At 35.7% G+C, this 23,060-nt stretch overlaps 1 long non-coding RNA gene across 1 annotated transcript in view; it reads left to right on the top strand.

Annotated features, from left to right (window-relative positions):
* Positions 1–8,783: 8,783 nt before the first annotated feature.
* The window catches only part of LOC146767354 (uncharacterized), a 30,271-nt gene continuing 15,994 nt past the window's right edge, over positions 8,784–23,060 (top strand). Inside the window, exon 1 of the long non-coding RNA XR_014955675.1 lies at positions 8,784–21,929. This is a non-coding gene — a long non-coding RNA (uncharacterized LOC146767354). The remainder of the gene's footprint in view (positions 21,930–23,060) is intronic.

The following is a 23,060-nucleotide window of genomic DNA, read 5'->3' as shown; positions in this document are numbered from 1 at the left end:
GCTTCTCTGTTTGTCTTGTTTTGGTGCTGTGAGACCCTTGTCAGTGAGACCTCCCTCTGCCTTGTTATTATGCTTGGCTTCTGACTTCCCTGTCCTTGCAGGGTAGAGCAGCTTCCTCTTGCTGCTCCCTGATATGGAGCTTCTGACAATTTCCTGCAACAGATATGTTAACAGAATCTGGAGAAAGGAGAACAATGCTAAATACAACAGAAGTCTGACCAACATTTATGTGGAATGGACACAATCTTATTAACAACTGGACACAGAAGAAAGTCTAATATATCAGCAATCTCTGTTTATTTTCTATATATATGGGAGAATATTTGCAGGCACACAAGAGCTTATTCCATCAACACTGCTCTAACCAAATGTGAGCTGGTTGCTAGGAAAAGTGACCATAGCGCCAGCTTTTTAACTCATTAAGCTCAGATTGAAAACAAAATGTATTTTCTATGCTAAGCTCTACTATGCTAAGCCATCAAGGACCGTAATAGAGCAAGCTTTAGTTTGTCCATAAAACATATGTAAACATACTAATAAAAAGTCTTGACCTGTGGGCTTACGTCTGATGAAGTAGAAAAAAGTACAGTTGCAAATTCTACTCTATTCTGCTCTAGAGAGACTCTATTCTCTGCCCTTAGCATTAGCCTTGTCTTGCATTCAAATCCAGCTATATGTTCTGTTTAGTCTGAACATTGGATCACAGTGGGGACAAGGAGTATGCATGATGTGGTGGTAGGCAAAGTAATCTGTATATTATTTTCACATCAGTCTTTTACCTACTTCCTACAACATTGTGTTGACAAGAACTGGTGAAAGTATTGATCCCAGTGAGACCTGACATTGAGATATCACTGAGATAAAATTATCAGTGAAATAAAGATGTTTCCCCTGAAGGCAAACCATGCCTTACCAATCTCATGGTTTTCTATGATAGAGTGACTGCAGTGGTTGACCAGGGAAGACCAAACAAGTCATCTAGATGACTCACAGTCAGGGTTATCCAGAGAAATTGTGGATACCCCATCCTTGAAAAGTGTTCAAGGCCAGGTTAGACAGGGTGCTGAGCAACTGATCTAGCAGGTGGCATCTCTACCCATAGGAAATGGATTGGAACTAGATGATCTTTAAGGTTCATTCCAAACCATTCTGTGATTCTGTGATTTTATGTTACTGATCCAAATATGGACAGTAGAAAGTCTATTTCCAATACTTCTGAAAAGTAGTAGTAGTGCCTTTATACCTGTAAATTATAGGAAAAGGAAGCTTAAATAGGATGTGAAAACCACCATGAAACTTTTCATTAGCAAGTTTCTGCTGATGAGCACTTTTAATATCTGTTTGCATGACAGGTTCCCCATGCTTTATAACTAATTGAATTTCAAAATGGTATTAAAAAGACCCAGTAATATAAAGGAGTTTTGCAGATGCTGATCTATAAACATCCGTGTCTGCAAACATCCTGTTTTCTTGTGACACCGACCCTCGCATCTTTAATGGATTAGGCTAAGGTATTATAAACCTGCTAATGAATCCTTTGCCCATCTTCCATAGTTATAACCATGTTTGTCAACGTGTCTAATTCACTTTACTGATTATTGGTAGCAAGTTAATGTTTACAGGCAAATCTTGAAATTGTATGTTTCCCCAGAATATTTTTCAGCTAAATATATCCTTGTGAATTGGAATTCTCTTCACATGAAGTACATCTTAAGTATACTAACCAAATTTCATATTTAAAGAACATCCTCCTTAGTCTTTGGAGGAAAACTGAAATTATACATCAGAGAAAAGCAAGCTTTTATTTTTATAAATCCACAAAATCTTCCTGCTGTGCCTTCAAGTTTGTAATTGGTTACAATACATGGGAAAGTCTAAGAACTCAACACGAGCCAGACTAATGTCCAGCTGGTGTCAGTGCAACGGCCTCCTTGGAAGACAAAATGTGTCTCTTTCTTTTTCTACCTCCAGTTTTAATTGCTGAGTATGAAGTTGTATTGTAAGGAATATATTCTTTTGGCCAATCTGGGTCAGCTGTCCCAGATGTGTCTCCTTCCAGTTTCTTGCCCATTCCCATCCATAGACAAGCAGAATGCTGCACTGTTCAGCCAGAACATTGACATGTTATCATCACTGTTTCATCCACAAATCCAAAAAACAGCACAAAAAGAGCTCCTCCAAAGAAAGCTAACTCTGTCCCAACCAGACATAGTACAGATAGGAGATAAAATAAAGCTTATTTAAATTAAAAAAAAAAAATCTATTACACAGAAATAGATATTTCCACTTCAACATTAAGCTACAGGATATATTTCAGCCTTAAATATTCCTCAGCTGCCACAATACATGCTAGAATGGGGCAAGAAATTGTCAGTGATGGGCAATGTAGTGAGACAGAACAAAAGAGTTTGTGGAATGAGAGCCCTTAGAAAAGATTTGTTGAAATTGGTTTGGAGCAGTAGCTGCAACAATGTGGGATGTAATAACTTTCCTATTTAAATGATATTTTATGCTTAAGGAGGTATTCATACATGGAATTTGATAAAATTTAAAAGCTGCTATTTTTAGGGTAAGCCTTTATTTAACAAACCAAACAAATGGTTTATTTTAAAATATTAATGTTGTCATTATTACCACAAAACACTGAGTAATAATTTACACATAGAAAGTGATATTTGAATGTGTCAGTTTACTATCAGTTACCATAAGAAGTATCTCAGTTTGGCAGGTTAAAGAGAAAGATGTAAAAAAAAAAGTGGCATCATGGTCTGAATATAGACCTTAGAGCAAGAAATTGCATCTCAGTTCAAAATACAGGCTCCTGCAATTATCTCAGGGAGATCACAACTTTCTTCTCTGTTTCCCCACACCTAACAGAGGATAACACTGCGTACTAATCTGTATGGATGTGCACATATGTTTTGAATAATGCTGATCCTGATGGTAACTCTCTCTGGGACTACTACTTGCAAAGTAATAAACAGAGCAGCAGCAGATACTCTAGGAGCCAACCAAAAACTCTGTTAAAGAGCCTTCTGAACAGTGGTAAAGGAAACTCATTAAGATATATTAGCATGGCTATCTCCTTAGAACATGTACATTTCTATATCAAGGTCAAGACAAAGTTCTAAAGCAAAAACTCTGAATCTGAAGTTGCTAGAATGTTGAACATATTTGAAAAATTAAAGGTTAATAAAGCATGAGTATTTCTACAGAATTGCTTCTGTAACCTCCATCTTCCTTTTCTCCAGTTGCGTGCTGTATAATAGCCAATCCCACATCATTCTTCAAAGTTTAAGTGTAATTTTAATAATATATTTTCGAGTCCCCAGATCAGTCTGAAAACAGGCATTCTTATTACACTGCTTTCTTACCCCATCACTCACTGCTCTACTACATCTTGAAGCCCTACAACCAGATACTGCAAAACAGAGAAAAGCAAGGCACTACTTTTGGACCATGTAACTGGCCTGAAAACAATTTGGGCGGATCTATTTCTGTTGTAGAAGGCAATGGAGGTTGTTCCCTTGGAATAGTGTCCAATGACAAAACCAGTACTCAGTTTCTCAGGTCCCATGTCAAAAGTATTTCCATGAATAATGGAAATGAGTTCTGAATAATATGAGTTAGATGGGAAAAAACATTTAGATAAATACACATCAGTTATCTGCCATTATGGCAACCAGTTAAATAGGTACATTCCTCTTATCTAGTCTTTCCTTTCTTATTAGCCCATCACCCAACTAACTCTGTTCTAAATATAGAATTGATACCTGCACAGAATGTACTCTATAATCTGCCTAGTGTTATTACTGATTTTAGCTCCTTAATTAGTGCTATTGCCTCCTAGGTTCTGCATGTACCAGGTAAAATAGTATTAACTGAAAAATCATACTAGACTTTCTGTTAAAACCATTTGATCTTTAAATTCAATATTTTAAAAAATAATCCCTCCAGAGCAATAAATTGTTTTATATGCTAAATAAACAATAAACAATAAATTGTTTATATATGCTAGCTTAAATTTTTTTCTTTTGTTTACTATTGTATTTATAGCATTTCCATACTATTGGGAGTCATAATGCCATCTGTATATATAATGACATACTGCAAATTCTTCATTTGGGAGTATCACTAGGTAATTTAAGACTTAAACCCTTTTTCTTTTCCTGTGTTTTGGCTGCAGGACTCTGTCTAACAAGGATCATTACATACCTAATAAAGTTTCATGCAGAATTTTGTCTTTAATAAATTGCTTAATGACAGTAAAAGCATATAGATTTAACTGAAATATCTTCATCTGTTGTTTCATTATTTGGCTAAAAAAAGCAGTCAAGTTGGAAATAATTTGCTTTGAGAAAATGAATTCTTTATATTGCTTATAATTCAATTAGCAGTTGAAATATTTTAATACTTGATTTTTATTATAAATTTGCATAATATTAGATTATTTCTGGCAATTACTGCTGGGATTACTGTGTTTCCAACAAACCCACTCTAAAGCAGAGATTAGCAAGAGGGGTTATCAGAGACCAAAAATTATATTCTTTTCCATGCATTTGGAAGACAATTTTTTGGTATCAGCTCTGGTTGTGAAATCCAGCCACTTCTCTTAAAGTATATAGATCATGAAGCCTTCAGAGTCTGTGAAAAATAACTGACTAACTGAAGTTACTTAGCTGCTTCAGATCTCTCAATTTTCCTAGACAGCCCAGTTTTCCTATCTCTTGCATTTTTCCAGCATCTTAATGACTTGTTGACTCTTTTTGGTGACACTGATCTTGTAAACAAATTTAGTAGAACACTTAAGGGCCCAGACACTTTCAAGCTCAATCTAATTTATTAGTAGATTTACTTCTGTAATACATCTTTCTCTGTGGCATATTTGCAATAACTCTTTTTATCCTTTAAAGCTCAATTATTTCCATTTTAAGGTATGATAGGAGACAATGAAGCAGATATTTACAGAAAATAAGGAAGTTTCATAAATCTGATTCTGCTTTGGATAATACCCCTAAGGGAAAAACTGAAATGGGAAGGGAATGGGAAGGGGAAGTGAAAGAGAGAAAAGGAAGGGTAAAGGAAAAGAGAGCAGAGAAAGGAGAGGAAGAAAATGAAGAGCAGGGATGAGAAGAGAAATGCAGAGCTTTACAATTCTAGCAAATGTTCTTCTTTCTATGCCATCAATTAAATTGACATCACTATCACTTGTTTCTATACCATCAAGTAAAGTGAAATTTATTGCAATACTTACTGTGATCAGTCACATTAGTGAAGCATTAAACCTTGATTTAGACAGAGTTTGACTGTTTGAGCCATACAAGAGTTACTACAGAAAAAATGCACCTGTAAGGGAACGTGGATTGAGCCAACTACTTTCACTTTAGGCTAGCTAGGATGGGTGACAGTAGCGAATATGAGGTACACCAGGGAAAGCCCCTCAGCAGGATCTAGCTTCAGAAAAGAACTCTGGAAATCTACAGTGCAGACTACAGTACCCTCCCTCTTTGCTCTTTATTTCCTACACTGATTAGATGAAACAAGCACCTATATGTTAACTACTTCTACTTTTTTGTGTTTTCATGCATGCTATGGCTATGGCGCTCATACTGCAGTCCAATCCATAACACTTGCTTCTACTTCTACAGCAGAGATAAACTTTTACTATTAAATCAGTTTTGCTCATCTTATAGGAGAGTAATCTGCAGGAAAAATGACTTGTGACAGGTATTCAGACTACATAGCTATGAAATGTGAAAGAGAAAATTCATACAATCAACATTGCAAAGAGGCATCACAGGATTTTGGACTAAGTACCTACATAGCTTGTTCTGTAAGGGCAGGTCAGTCTGTTTCCTCTGTTCTGTTGCTCAGGTTACATGCAAGAACATTCTTAGAACTGGAACTGAACAAGTTCTAGAAATAGAATGGTGTAACTACTTTTCATTTTATAACATTCCTGAAAGGACTGCATACTGACCTGCTAAGCATAGGAAACTTTAGGAAATTATTCCACTGAGTCATCAGTACTGTACTGCTTACCATATGAGCTCCTCTTGTCTGTTAAGCCTACTTGCTAGATAGCTTTAGAAACCAAATTAGATAGCTCATTCCACTTGTATGACTGCAAGGTTTTATCTCAAACCCTGTTTTCCAAATGCTTGCCTCGATTTTGATTTCCTGACTTTTCTTCATTGTCTACACACATTCCGTAGCTGCACCTATTTTCTTAAATTTTTTAATCTCAGAATTGCATGTAGGCTATTGAAAAAGCCACACCCAACAGTCCAATGGGCAGGGCATCTGACAGTCTCTGAGACATCGGGATTTAATTTTCCACAGTACTAAAGATTGCCTATGTGCCAGACCTATATTCAATAGAGACCTTTGGGGTCCCACTCCACTCTGCAGAATTCAGTGTTTCCAGTTCTAATTAATTCCATGTGAGTGATGTAATCTTCATTAGGAGAGAAGCTAGTTTGGCAATTATGTGAGAAACTTCAGCATTCTCCTCAATTTTAGACAGACTTGTAAGAAAATTCTGAGTGTCTTCTTGCCTTGCTTGTTTTTCTATGGGACTTTAATGATGGAGACTTTGAGTATGATGTGAGAATTCTAGGAACTTAAATGTTAAGTTTAGTTGCCTAAAGACTCATTGTGACTGATACCATACCTGCCTGTCCATCATGTACTTTGTCTGAAAAATATTTTTCAAAATAATTTTGTTTTATTTTTATGAAGTGTGCTGTGAATTATAATTAAAGCAAAACCAAAAGGTAGAGTAATCATACATATGATTGTTTCAATACAGAGTCTCTTAGATCCCCTTTCATGTCACTGGATCCCAAAACCTTGAGTTCAGAAAGTATCTGTACAGAATGAATGTCTATGGAAGCTAGGCTGAAGTCTATGTCACTATTTAATAGACTGTTATTATTGTAACATATGGCAGCTAGAACAACATATTTGAAATGAAAATACTAAGGGGAGGCCTCCTTATTTGAAAATATTAGTGCCTTTATGTTGTATTTCTAAAGCTGAGCAAATGTTATATTTAGACCTAAGAAGCAACAGGGCATGAATTATTGCACACTAATTCACAACTAATGTGTTGCTGCGAATGAAGCTAAAGGCTGAGTGCAATCAACTCCGTTCCATCAGTACAACATTAATTCGCACACTAGAAGATCTTACTGCACTTATAAAAATATTATTCCAAAAGGTCACAGAATCTAAAAATAAATGGTAATGTAACCAGGGTCAAGTTCTAAGAATTATTATCAAGTACCAGTTTGATCTATACATTTTAAAAATAAACACATTTATCACAGAAAACTTGTGTGAGCATTAGCCAAACCTAAGCATATTCCTGATTTCAGCAATAAAGTTGCATGTAAAATCACTGAATATGGAGTTCATGGCCATACATGGAAAATAAAACAAAATATGTCTGCTGCATCTGTTCAGAAAAACTGGTATAAATCAAATGGATACAATTCAACATTCTATTTAGATGTGATATTTGTGAAGGACACATCTGGATATAATTCCAAGTGTTATGGACTACCCAATTTCCTATGTCTAGGCCTAAGGAAAATCGTGGTTTTGTTTGGTATTCCTCCTACAATTTTGGAGTTTAAATACATGGTGACTTTTTTGGGGAAGTGTTTTGTTGTATTTTATATATTTATGTATTTTATGTATTTTTGTTTATGCTGTATTAGTTAGGCTTTGCAAACTAAATGTTTTATGGGAATTAAATGTGGTTTTAGGGAACCCAATGTAACTTTCTTCTAATGCTTAAATATAAAGTATGCATTGATTATGGCATCTTCTAGTGTTTACATATTTTTAAAATAGGCTTGAAGAATATTTTTCAGATTTTTATTTAACCATGTAATGGTTTCCATTATGGAATAGACCAGGAATAGGTTAGAAACAAGATGTGAGAGACCTTTTACCAAAGGATAACTGGGGTTATGACTTTCCTGTGGCTGGAGAGGCTATCTTGTCTTTCTTCTTTTATTGGGACTGACAAGAAACAGAGCTTTTGTTCCATTTGGAGGTCTGTCCTAAGAAATGGCAGCTCTATAAAATAGCCTGTAGGGAGAGAAAAGTTTTGAATGAGCTTAGGGTATTCATGTTAGTACTGAAGAAAAACAGATTTGAAAAAGTACAATACAGCAATTAAGAGGAGATTTCAGATTCTAGAATTTGCTTTGCTCAGGAAAGAAAATAAGTTACTCCAGAACTCATGTTAATATTTCTATACATTCCACTTCATTATATTCGAACTTCAATATATTTTCAATGAACATTAATGTAAATCTTAATCCTAATCCAAAAACTAATCCAATTTTTAATATTTCATTCTAAACCCAAATGCCTCACAATGATGATTTAATTTTCATTAATAAAACTGTATCTGCTGAGAAGTATTTGAAAAATGTTGCATGTGCTGGAATTTAATTAAGAATATTGGGATAATTAAATAGATTTAAAATGAATCAAATCTATTCTAAGATGAAAATGTTAAATTTAAGGCAGTTCTTAAAAGGAATTTTGATTTAACAAAATAATGTTTATACCCTGCATCATGACCACCAAGATTCACACAATGTACAATGAAAACTACTTTATTATGGACAGTGGATTTACACTGAAATTATTCTACACAATACTGGATTATTTAATTACATTTCTTTAATAAGATTAGACAAATTAATGCCAGACATAAATAATTTAAGAAATTTATGTACTTTTTTAAGAGTGAGACGTGATAGTAGGAAATAACATAATATTCTTGTGGTAATTCAGATATTGCACTAATATTTGTGAAAGATTTTTTTTGTGAATGACTTCTTAGATAGAGAAACGAACTGTCCTACTCAGTTAAAATATATCTCTTATGTAGAGACTCACTGTATCTATTCTCCATTAAAATGTTTTGTGTACTATTTAATAGGTGGGAAGTTCCTAAAGACAAAATATAGACAAAATATTATTGGTATTACCCTAAAGAAAATGACTGTATTCCTGACAAGAGAAAGATATGTCAGAAGATGGCAGAGCTGTGCCACGTGAGTCAAAGGGCTGAAATGTTGTCTAGGGCCTTCAGGGAGCTAATATCATGTCTCTTCAGACATGAAAAATAATAATTAAACACTGCTTATCAATTAATGCCAACTTATAGGAAGGTCCTACACTTAGATTAAGTGAGGAGATTGGGTTGCTTGAAAACAGCAAGAAAGGAGAAAGAAAAGGACTATGAAGATGCAAGGAAAAAGCAAAAATAATTAAACAGACATGCTCTTATACAGAGTTGGAGCACTCATATTTCTAATTAGAATTTCAATGCAGGAGCCCAATTTAACCTTAGGGAGCCTTATGGTGATGCATGTCACTCAATCTAATACTGATATACTAGTGTGAATTTTCATATTGCATTTAGAAGGATGCTGTTATTTATACACATAATATATTTCAATTTTAGGGCCATTTTAGTGGCTGTCTATAATATCTGCTTGTGAGAAGGGTTTTTTTATTGAAAACCTCTAAACTGACAGTTAATTTCTTTTTTCTCATTCTTACATCATTATGAACGCATGTATTTACTTCCCTTATTGCTTGAATTGACAAAGATCTCCTATTTTTGAGGTATTATACAATATTGTCATTATTTCAGAGGCAAGTTTCTTTCAATATATAACATATCCAGAGAAAGCACAAAACCACTTAGCATTTAACAGGTGAAGAATGTGCCCCAGTGAAATGGCCATAATGATACTGCAAAACCTGCATCCTCTATCAGTTTCCAACCTCTAATGAAGGCTGTAAATTGAATGATTGAAAGAGCAGTCAGTAGATCAGGAAAATAATTAGACAAACTAAAAAGTTCTGGAAAATATTCTATTTGACAGAGTATTTCCTTAGGAATTGTGGTTAAAAAGAGGAGCTGAAACATTTTAAATATAGCTGAAAATGTATATTTAAGACATATTTGGGTTTTATCTCGATTTAGATTGATGGCATCTTTACTTCCTCTTGTATTGTCTAAACTATCATGTACATATCATTCCCTTTGAGCAGAATTCCTCCTAGTTACTTCACTACTTAGACAAATTTTAGCCAAGTTTCATGGATGGCAAGTAGGGTTGTGCTGGAAGGGTTAATTTTCCATTTCCCCACCAACAATGCTCAATGGGGCATATGTGCTGCTGGTCATGTGATGCAATTACAGCTGACAGCCTGTCCTGTCCCCTGAACAGCTGGGTCTGATCCTCAGATTAACGTATTTAAAACCGTAAAATCTCTGTAAGTTGTAATGATCAAGAATGACAACACTTTTTAGAGTATATCCCATATTCCTTCTGACCAATACTTTTCATGGGAAATTACTGACTTATTTTTAAACAAACCAGAGAAAAGTAACTAATTAATTACTTATTACCTGTGAATTTTATAGAAATATTTGGTTTGCAGTTTTATGTGTCTTTATTCCTATTGATGAATTTTTAAAATTACCCTTCTTTAAACCCCCAGAATGTTTACACGGTCCTTGCACACTAACATCTGCTAAGCTTTTTTTGTTCAAGAGGAATAATTCATGCCTCTTGAGTTTGCACACGTTTCCCATATGTCTAGAAAATCATATGCTATCACTCCTTTCTTGTCAAAGGTTTTAATTCTCCATGCATTTATCAAGGAAAAAAAATTGAAACACACTTTATTTTCACAAGTTTTTCACTACCCATGTTTCATTTTGAATCCCTATACATTTACAAAACTGTTCCCATGGAAACCAGAAGGAAATTTTCTCTACAATATTCTTGATGGATGAAATGCAAGTAAAAATGTATTTAATAATTTTAGTGAAAACTTTTGGTGTTTCAGTTCTAGTTCAGGTTTTTAAGAATATATTTTGAGCATGGTGTTGGGGGATTAATAGTAGGGAGCTCTTTCAACATCCATGAAAAGATTCAGGTGCTAGCATACATCTGCAAGCTCAACACAGCCTCACCATGACTTTTCTGCCAGTGGTATGGTGGTGACAGTAAAACTTTAGAAGTTCTGGTTTGGACCACAGACCTTATGTTTTTGAAACAAGAGTTGCCTTCTACATTACTAGCTTGGATCAGATGAAAATTCAGACAGTTTGCTTTACAGGAGAAACTCTAGTGACATCATATAGGCCCCTACTGATGAGAAAAAAGTGGCATCCTATCACTTTTGATTTTTTCAACTTTCAAGTTCCACGGACTCAGGAAGTTACATATGACTAGCATGGTAGGTGAGGTGAGAGCAATAAATGTTTTATATAGACTTCAGTAATACTTTTAGCACTATCTCCCACAAGATTCTTGTAGAGACACTGACGAAGTATGGTCTGGATAAGCAGACAGTGAAGTGGATTAAAAATGGGCTGAACGAGTTCAGAGTTTTTTCACATGACATATTGTGTGAGACCAGTATCTAATGGTGTACCCCATGGATCTATGCTAGGCCTGATTCTTTTCAGTGTCTTTATCAATAAACTGGATGATGGGGTAGAGTCTACCCTCAGAAAGTGTGCTGATGATACAGAATTGGGAAGAATGGCTGATACACCAGAGGTGTGCTGCTATTCAGAGGGACTTTCACAGGCTGGAGAAGTGGGCTGATAAGAAGTCACTGACCTTGTGCAGTTCAACAAAGGAAAATGCAGTGAGGAACAACCCCATGCACCAGTATTATGCTGGGGACCAACTAACTGAAAAGCAGCTTTGTGGAAAACAACATCCAGGACCAGTGAACACAACACTGAATGTGAGGCAGCATGAACCCTTGAGGCAAAGATGGTATCATGGACTGAATGAGGACAAATGTTGCCACCAGGCTGAGCAGGTAATTCTTTCCCTTAATTCAACACTGTTAAGGCCTTCTCTGAGCTATTGTATCAATTTCTGGGCTACTCAGTACAGCGGAGACCTGGAGCCACTAGAGAGACATCAGTGCAGGGCCACTAAGATGGTTAAGGCACTGGAGCATAGCTTCTAAGAAGAGAGGTTGAGCAAGATGAGACTCTAGCTTGAAGAAGGGATAGCTTGGGGGGATCTTATCAATGTATTTAAATACCTGAAGGGAGGGTTCAAAGAAGACAGATCCAGGCTCTCTTCAGTAGTGCCTGGTGATAGGAAAGTGGGCACAAATGGATACACAGGATGTTCCATATGAGCACAACAGTACATGTTTGTTTGTTTGTTTTTTTACTGTGGGGAGACTGAACAATGGGACAGGTTGCCCATGGACATTGTGGAATTGCCATTCCTGAACATGGTCAAAACAACAACACAAAAAAAAAAAAAACCCAAAAAAAAAAAAACAACAACAAAAAAAAAAAACACCAACAAACCCCAAACAAGCAACCCAACCAACCAACTAACCAAACCAACCAACAACAACAACAACAACAAAGAAAAAAAAAGAAAAAAAGAAAAAAAATTAAAAAAGCATTTTGGGCATGGTCCTGGGCATCCTGCTCTTGTCGTCCCTTCTCGAGCAGGGTAGATAGACCAGATGACCTCTAGAGATCCCTTCCAAATTCAACTGTCCTCTGATTCTGTAAATGTGGTCTGTCAACTTAATTGCTAAATCCTCCTTTTTGGCTTTTGCGAGTGTGCATACAACTTAGTACAGAAATAGCTTTAACAATAATTAAAAAAAAATTTCTATTAAGAATTCAGCTATACCTAACATTTGCTCCCAAGATTGCATTCTGCAAAATGGGTCAACCTAGATACATGATAGGAAGGTATGGGTATTACATGATACATGAAAATGTAGTCAAGAGAAGATGTTCATTTTATATGCATTTTACATTTTTAAAGTATAAATAAGTCTGTTCTCTATGTAGATTTTTTAAAGCTACAAACCACAAATAACTTCTGATAATAAAAAGGCAAGAGTAGGGGATCAGAATGAAGTGTAAGATATGTAAAAGAGTACTCATTTATAAGAGAAAAAAAGCAATGTCAGTAACATTTCTATCAAGCAGACTTTTGAAAAGCTTCATCCTCTATAGTAACATTTCTTCCCAACAAATCTATGATTTCTCAGGTTGCAATGAGTCATGTCATGTAACTGAATGTGTCACATCCAACTGCGATATGATGAGAAACAACATAACAAAAAGTGACAAGATTTAACATGACAAGTAAGAATGAAATGCTACAGTGGTAAACACCAGTTTTCAGCAATTTGGTATGTCATGTTTTTTAAAAAGGACACCTAACAGTATGGTTCTCATATAATAATCATAGCTCCTGACAAACAGAATTACTTAGTTTTCAATGATTCATGTTTTCAGACACCCCAATGGTGATTATACTTTTATATGCAATTGAAAGATGGATTTTTGGCTCAATTAACACTGATATACCCAAGAAAATTAACCATCATTGTGAGTTTAAAACAAAGGTGTTTACTTGTAATCAGCTGAAATGGGACAAACTTGTTTAACCAATAATTGCAATTTATATTATTGATAAGGAGAACTGCTTAGAAGAATAATGCCACTGCTCATTTCACAGTAGCTTGTAACAGCATTTGACTTCTTGGTGATAAGTGTTATAAGCTATCATCTGCTAGGCAAATTTCTAGGTAAAGAAAAAGTAAAAATAATTTAAAATTCATCAGTGCAGAGATTAAAAATTGAAAATTTCAGTTCAGACTGGAACTGAAAAGACAGAAACATTAAATCTGGGAGGCAGAAAGGGAAAAAACAAATTGGGAAGAATCAACAAACTTATAGGAAAGAAGAAACTAAGTTTCACCATTGAAATTTTTATTTTGAAAAGTTTCAAAATATTGGTTTAAAATTATTTTCAGCATAAAAAATATATGAAATATAGGTTACATAGTAAATAATAATGTTACTGCTGATATGTCATAGTATGAAACTGCAGTTTGTTAGTGCTCTGAATGAAACCTTTTCTGGATCACAGTGTCCTTGTTTTACTGAGACAGTTTCTTTAACGCTGAAAGTGTAAAACAAAGACTTTGTTATTAGAAACAGAGATCTAAGTAGTTCCCTCAAAATGGTTTGAAATATTTGCCATCTTCTAGTTAATGATGCAGAAATCTATGCAAACACAATCTATCCCAAGCTTGCTCTACAATTTTTTTTTTTTCTTAAGAACTTGATATTCTAACAAAATAAACTATGATTTTCACTATAGACTACTCTGTAGATTATAAGAAACAAATAGATCTTAAGATATGAATAGGTCTAGTTCTCCTCTGATTGATTCAAGAACAAGTTTTCAACCTCTCTGGTGTTTATCAGTTTGTCAAAAATAGAAGTAGGAAGTTCAAGGATTTCTGATTTTCAAAATCCTAAAAAGAATATTCTCTCTTTCTTGATTTTTAAATTTTATTTAATAGTAAACTCACTTGAAACTACCAAAACTCTTTTATTCTGTAAACTTTTTGCTACCAAACGGTAAAAACAAAAACGCTAGAAAAATACCCAAGAATCACTACTGCAATTTAATTGCATCCTTGGTGTCTCTGAGGATGATGCATGTATCACCCTCCATGAACAAGCATCTGTCTGTTTTTTTTTTCTATTTTGCAATTACAGTCAATGATATGGAAGTCCTACAAAAGTTTTCATTGCAGTGGAATAACTAACTTGAGTATGGTCACTAGTGAAGTGTGCAAAAGCCAATTCACAAATAAAGAAGGAATTGATTAAAACTTCAGATCATAATAATGAAGTTTACATTCCAGCAAGGAGCTAATGAAGCCTTTGAACAACAAGAATTATCAAGACACAAACAATTTTTACTCAGATTCTGACTATGATTTTTCCCTTAGATGATCACAAAATGCTGCAACTGTGTGCCTAATTTACAACAGACCAACATTACACAAGCCATAGGGCTAAGAACTTGGCCAAAGTGCCTAACTGACAATCTTAGTAGAGAAAAGTGAGCAGGTGTCCTTTGGGAATCTAAACATTAGTAAATTGAGACAATAATTTCCATTGTGTGTGGCTTTTAAAGTTCTGGCATTACACCCTTTGTTTGGAGAAAAAACAAATGCAGACCAAAAGTTTGCCTGAGTTAGAGGTAAATATAAACTATATTCCTTCCTTCTATTACACATTCAGGATTGCAGAAGCTCCCTTAGGCTTACTGAGGGCAAAGTGTGTCAAAATTACCAACCAGAGTGCTCACATTTTGAGACATGCCTGTGTTTTACAACTAGGTAGTCACACTTGCAAGCAAGAGTATTACTGCTATGATTACAATACCCTGCAGTGTTACAGGTCACTAAGCCATAAGGTATTCAAGCTTTTTTCCCTTCAGTTTGATTGTATGTATCTAGGAGAGACACACGCTAGAATTAAAATCTAGCTCTGATCCACCAGTCTGTGAGCAATGTTTAGGTCTAAAAAAGATGTTCCATTTAGGTGCCATAATCGTCAAGTGCTGATAGCGCCTACCACAGATGGGGAGCTGGTGTGGCCATAGCTCCTATCAGCTGCAGCTTTCAGTGCTGCTTCCCCATGCTCGCTGCCAGGACTGCCTCTGCTGATACACCGCAGTTGTGTTGTTACTGCTGCTTTTCAGACTCGGAGTTTGGAGCAAGAGCGCACATCAGAGCACTAATCTGGTTCTCTTCTTGAGAAAAGGTCTAGCATGTGTTGTCAGTATCTGTTCATTTCATAGAGGTTTTCCAAAGAATTATGGTTAAGTTCCTCTATCTATCCATAATTTCCTTGGGCTGCCAGAAAGTTTTTGGCACTCCCCCAGAAATATGCTTCCACAAGTTCTGCTAAGATTCTCAGAGCAGATTTGCCTACCTAGAGCAGAATATCAGAAGATGAACTGAAGCTGTACAGCTAATGTGGAAACAGTGTACCACTGGCTCCTAAATATGAAACTACACCAGTGTTAAAGGCTCTGCAACACAAGTCCAAGATAGCTTAGCTTTTGATCATATCTTTCAGGGAATATTTCCAAACTTTTCCTAAAGCCATGCTGCCATACAGGAAAGAACACAAAATTCAATGTATCTAGAAGAACATGAAAATAGGAATGGGGTTCTCTGCCCCAGGAATTTGCTTGTGGGGAAGAAGGACTTTTGGGTTCTGACATCTATGGTTAGGCTCTTGTAGTTTCTATGGATTTGTCATTGATTAAAATGTATGAAGGAAAGGGGTGGTAGCAGACTATTTAAATTAATTTTAAAATATGAATTGCTATTTCCACATTAGTGTGCTCATCATGGAAAAAAATATTTTGATACTTGGTAGCAAATTAATAACAGAGTTTTAAAAATTGTATGTATTTCAACTTTTGCATCTCCAGACATGTTCTACTGTCTTGGAATTTGAAATTTGATGTAGACTACAGAAATATAAGGCCATGAAATGGTCAGTTTTTGATGGAATTTTTTCTTGGAGTATTAGCATATTTTTAATAGTCCTCAAAAAAAAAAAAAAAAAAAAAAGAAAAAAAGAAAAAAAAGCACTTTCAAGGGGCTTAGAAGGCTTCATTTATCATTAGCCTTTTCTGTCTTGCACTTTCCATGCAGACAGGAAGATAATGCTGAATGCAGGTGAGATCATTATATTAGTAATATTATTGTATTCCATGAAAACACTTTATTGCCTGTATTTGCTCAATTCAGACAGTAAAAGTAAAGCAGTGATCAATAGAATTTCTAAGCTTATCCCAGCCATATGAGATTCAGAAAGAGTTCCTCAGGCAAGTCTGTTCTAAATGAAAATTCTGTGCAGAAAAGGGTAGCATAATTAGTATGCTGCATATGTACCTATAAAATAATTTAATACTTAGAATTGATGAATTAGAATTTTTTAACATAAATTTCTCAGCAATATCTATAAATGTAGTGTTTTATTAGAAGAAGATATGTTGATTTTTTTTCTTATGTGGGTGTTAATTTGGAATTGAAATGCTGTAAAACATGAAAACTATGATCTCAGAAGCATTACCTAAAGAGTACCATTCAAAACACTCCCAAATGACTGAAGAAAATGAAAGTAAACCTTCTTGTTAACTGTGCACACTTTTGATCCCTTTACTTATCCTTCAGCAACAAATTTGCAAAATGAGGACAGAAAGTGATATTCATTACACGTTAGACTGCTCTTATTTCTATGTAGGCTGATTTTGAGACCTGCATTTTATAAGCCCATTATGACACCAAAAGGAAAAAGCAATTTTAATGACTCAAATTCAGTATGGATTTTTTTTTAAATGCCGATTATAATGCATAAGATATGGACATAACGTCTAGTTGTTTGAACAGTATTTTGAGTTCTTCTAGATCACTAATCCTACTGTCCTATATACTTGAATAGTGTTTAGAAAAAAATATGAATTTGGGAGGATTTATTTTAATTTTTTTTTCATTTTATAGCCTCTACTGACAGGAATGCTTTTAAATAATACAAAAAAATTAAACAAAATTCTTAATTGCTTTTATTTTGATATCTCATTAAGTGATTTAAACAATTGGGTTATTTTCAAACAAATGTTTGAAGTGACTAAAGCTTTATGACATGTAATACATATTTTCCCCAAGATGTTTCTTCTCATCTCTATTTCATGAGGTTTTTTTTTTAGTTTTATACTGGTGATATTCACACTGTTGCTGGATAACTTGTGTCTGATTCATGGGCAGGGAGTAAACTAGAAAATTCCAAGTTATAATTCTGGCTTAAAACAGTTACAAAAAGATATCTTTATTTTTTTTCCTTTTATATATTATAATAACAACTATAAAAATGTATTTTATATTTTGTATTAATTATTATTGTTTATATGTCAAGTCCATAGGACCTCTTTCCATATCCTTAAAAAGAAAGAATATAAATCTAATTTTGTTCAGTCCTTTAATTACGACAATGCTTTCATATTTTGTGTCTCAACTGGACTGCCTAAGCATTTTTTATGATTATTTAAAACTTGAACTTTTCTTTTTGAGTCACGCACATAATTTTTAATCACTAACTGTAGCTCATGCAAAAAAAGTAACAGCTTGCTACTTGTATGAGTCAGAATCTAAACAGAGCTATTTAAAAATCATTTGGAAAATGTGTTATTAGCTAATTAGCATAATGTAGTTATAGAGAAGATATACAATCTAACAAGTTTCACTGAATCAGTTCATAAACAAAAACTGCAATTAGCTACTATTTCCTTTGCATTATTATTTTCCTTGAGATCCTATCATATGGCCAAGTGAACCTAACAGTGTTGTCAAACAGATTTCAGATCTGAAACACTGTGCTGCAGTTAGAGCACACCTTTCATTTTTCATGTATTGCATTCCAACACTTTCTACTGAAATATTTGCATCAAATTTATGCTTCACATCTAAATAACTTTATAATTACTTATATGCATAAGAAAAGATATCCTATTCTAGCTTACCATTTCCACTTAAATTGCCTAGGTTAAAAATCTGAAACAGTAAAACTGAGCAAGAAGGAACGATTTGTTTTTTCTAGACTCAATGTTGAGTTGAATTTGTGTTGAATAAAAAAACACACTGAAACAGGAAAATCAACTGACTTTTTATGGCTATTTTAATTGGTTGTTAAATTTTGCTCCAAAACTGATTAGTTGTAACCATTTGATCATCATGTGAATTCCATGTGAAGTAATAACAGAGTCCATAAATCAGGCCTGACTGGTCTCTGAAATTTTCATTCATCTGTGAACTTTAGCATATCTTACAAAGCTTGGCCACGTTCTCCTCGAAGTCAGCAGAGATTGCAAGGTATGCACCTTCTTCTGAAATCCCTAAGCTCACCTGTAAAACAGTAAGGCCTGAGAGATTTCAGGGATCATTTCTTGACATTCATAGACTATCTCTACATCCTAGTTACACTGTTTCCTAGGCCTCTAGAGAAAAAGAATGAAAGGCTTTTAGCCACCATCTAAAATTTCCCTGATCTATGCAGACTTCTGATATAGCCACATAGGAACCAGCACAGAAACCAGGATAGGGGAGGAAAAAGAAAGAAAAGATAGCTACATTATTAATTGAAAATAAATTTGTATTTTGAGAAGAAAATTTATAACAGTGTAAAAAAGTGATACCATCTGTGTTCAGGGTGAATATCATATTTATTTCCAAGAAAAAGGACAAATTTATATTTTAAAAAATCTTGAGGGCACACTGACTGATGTGTTAGTGATACTTAACACGCTACTGGTGAAGCCAAAGTTTAACTGATTTAAGACTACAGAAGCATCAGGAACATCAAACAACTGAAGCTTTGTAAAGCAAAAAGCAGTATTTTTCAAAAATGTAGTATAATGGTAAAGCTATTTAGAGGAGAACACTACCTGTCACTGGGCATCTGTGGTTATTAAACAGTTCCCAACATGTCATCTTTTGCAACACTGGCTTATGAAGACAGAAAATAATTAGGGTTTTTTTAATCAGAGTTCCCAAGTATTTAATCTTGCAAATATCTAGATTTCCTGGTCTTGTGCCTTGTGTTCAGTGACAGTGCTACAGATGGTCTGGGTAACCTCACAGACAATCTTCTAACTGAGATCTTATCCTGATTCTTCAGATTCCTTCCCAAGGCACATGCTAGTTGTTTTTTATGACTGCCTTTCAATATTTTCTCTTAGGCAGACAACATCCTGCATTAAGTTGATTGCAGAAAAAATGAAACTGAAGATTCATTTTCCCTGTTTTTTAGGTTAAGTTTTAAGATGAAATGATGAAAACTTTACATTAGTAGAAATGGTCATAATAAACAAGAAGAAAAATGCTGACTGTACATCCAATTAAAATAATCAAATGCATTTAATTTAAAATATCAAAATCCCACAAGGCATATAGGCAAATACCAACAGCTGCTGAGGAGGACTCATAATTGTAAACTGAACTGAGAGGAAAGGATTGAGGGAATATTATGGTAAACTCCAAGACTAGCGTTTAATGCTCTTCATCATCAGGGATTTGCTTCCTTTTGCAATATTGAAATAAATTAACTTCATTGTGAAGAAGGAAGATCTCTTTAGTCAGTGGATATTCTACTCTTGTCAGTACCTGACCTCCAAATTTAGTCTGCATGCACTGGCTCAGACAGCTGCACAGGATTTTTGTTTGCTGGTATGAAAGACCAATTGGACAGTTCCTTGGCAAAATCATGGACATTCTTATGGTGCTCCCTCAAGGGGAGCTACAGAACTCTCACTGATACAGCACTAGCACTGTCCAAAAGGCCATCTTCCTCTGAGACAAAAAAGACTGGATCTGAGGAGATTAATATGTAAATCACCTTATTAGTAACATTAAAGTGAACATCTCCAAACTGTATACAAATAGCTCATAAAAATGTTGCTATAGTTTTTCTGGGTTATTTCAGAGTTTCAGCCTGGTCATACCACCAGTTTTACACTTTTCATAGCACAGAAACTTTATCTCCAACAGGAATCAGCTTCTAGGTTTAGTCTCCCAGCCTAGCCACACAATGTATTTTTTTTCATAGTTTCTTTGTGAGGAGCAGATTTTAAATAATTTAATGAGTGAACCTATGTTGTGTAGGTGACTGGAAACATAGATTCCCTCAGCAATTTCCATTAAAATGCAAAGAATCACTGCTTTCTCACCCAGTTCCTGTATAATTACCAATTCATTTGGCATCATTGTAATAATTATCACAGTAATTACAAAACTGGAATTTGTATGAAGACAACATATCCATGCACCTAATCCCATAAAATCATCTACAGTCCAAATGAAACATACCAGACAAACTGGTATCCTGGTAAAACTGTGTTTTGAAGATTCTCATGATACTGTAACAATATAAATACTTTCTCCAAGAGAGGGAGACATCGCTTCTTAAAATACCACTTGAATACTATGTAAAAATGTATATGAAAGAAACACCAAACTCTGTGTAGTGTCTAGAAACTCTTGCTTATGACCTAGAAAATTACTAAACTTATTATGTTCTGAAAGATGAGCAGAGGGTCATAATTTGTACCTCAAGTCATCAAAATTAGGAAGTCAGTCTCCATCAGTTTTTTTGTATAGGCAATGGAGAGACCTTATCCTCTGTGAGAATTCCTTACAGTTCTCTGAGATATACTCTGAAAGAATCTCTCCTACATTTGCAGTTGCACAGAACATACGGAAACTGTCCTAATAAAGAAGGAACTATAAGCAGAAATTTTGTCATCAGATAGAATAGCCCACTTGCCTGTTTCCAGATAAGTAAATCCCTCAGCAGTATGTTATGAAGAAATCACTAGCAGTGATGATTTTTAATTATTGGCTTATTTCACTTATATCTGAAACCATGCTGCACAATTATATTTCACTAAGAGGGCGTAGATGGGACACTACTGCTACTACTACTGTAACTGCTCTTCAAGAGCTCATTACCTCCAGGGAAAACCAATCTCAAAGCCCAGTTTGTGACCCTTGCCAGACTGGTGTTATCCGGCTCCATGGCTGCAAGTCTGCTTCAGAAAAAGTTAATTTCGAGGTGATCCCTCCAGCCCTTCAGACCATGTGTTCCACTGGACTTTTATATAAACCTGAAGAAGTATTTGAAGAGGTGTTGGGGTTTAGGATTCTTCCTTTTGTTTCTTTCTCTCAGGGAATTTTCTCCCATATGTGTTACCAGGAGACAATAATGACCGGGTACTTAAGGGAGACAAAAGAGTTTGCCCAGCTCAGGGGTGGAGGGCACTCAGCTGCACTCCGCTTATCCGGGTTTCTCTCAGAGGGCGGAGATGCTGCGGGAACTGGGCTGGGAAAAGGGGCTGGAGCAGCTGCCAGCTTCTTCTTGCTCACTCGGCATTTGGAAGAGAAGGAGGCTGTATTCGCTGTGGGAGGAATCCACCACCACTGCGGGGCTCTGTCTCCTGCTGCCTTCTGCGGTGAGTGGAGCTCTGCTGGTCAGAGTGACCTGACCATTGCACTGAGACTTTATCAACACCCCGCCTCACCAGGTAAAGGACTCCTGGCCACATGCTGCAGCTCAGGGTTCCTGCTCCCTGTTGTGTTGCTTGCTGCCCGGGAGCCCACGCTGCCGTCCCAGCCGCAGCGGCGAGGTTCCCGCTACAGCCGCTCTGCCGGCCGCCATCAGCGCGGCTCCTCGGCTCCTCGCGCCGCAGCGCCCCCTGCAGGCGCGGGAACCGCCGCGCCCGCCCGCCCGCCGGGAGCCAGCAGCGCCCCTGCTGGCCGCGCCCGGAGCTGCACCAGAGCGGAGAGTGCCGCGGCCGAGAGCCCGGCACTGGGTTCTGCGCTCTGGGCTCTGTTTGGTGTTAATGCCGGAGCTGTTTGTTTGTTTACTTTATCAAGCTTACTAGTAAAGAACTGTTATTCCTATTCTTATAGCTTAGCCTGAGAGACCCTTAATTTCAAAGTTATAAAAACTTGCAGGGAAAGGGATTATGTTTTCAATCCCAAAGGAGGCTCCTGCTTTCATTAGCAGACAAGTCTTTCAAGCCAAGACTAGAGGAAATACTTTCTCAAAATCTAGGAAACCAAAGAGCTCTTAATTCTTTGCAAATGTTTAAAAATAATTCAGACCTAAATTACTGTCTGGGTCAAGTTATTTTGCACAGGAGTTCTCCAGCTCCATATGGCTAATGCTTTTCAAATACAGCTGCTTTTGAATCTCAATTGACTTGACTGGATATGTTTCTTATCCAAGTTAAAAATTTCTAATGCTTCATTTTTGCTTAGAGAAGGAAATAAAAAAGAGTTGCAGCAATAAAAATAATTAGTGGAAAATTTCAAATATCTATAACCTAGAAAAGATGAAGCCATTTTGAAATTAGGCAAGTATGAGTCCTGACAAGATAATGAGGATAGATGATTCTCACCACCTACACAACAGGAGATGAGGATGGAATGGCTGATAACAGAAATACTGAAATATATTTTGTAGCATGATTGCTTTCCTTCTAAGTTTGTAAAATCATCACAGAAATAACAGAATACTTACTTATAGCAGATAGGTAAGCAAAACTGAAGTATAACAATGATGAGAAAAAATAATTAGG

Source organism: Lonchura striata, chromosome 5, assembly GCF_050655825.1.
Source record: "Lonchura striata isolate lonStrDom1 chromosome 5, ASM5065582v1, whole genome shotgun sequence".
Lineage (NCBI taxonomy): Eukaryota > Metazoa > Chordata > Aves > Passeriformes > Estrildidae > Lonchura > Lonchura striata.
This window is presented reverse-complemented; position numbering and strand designations above follow the sequence as displayed.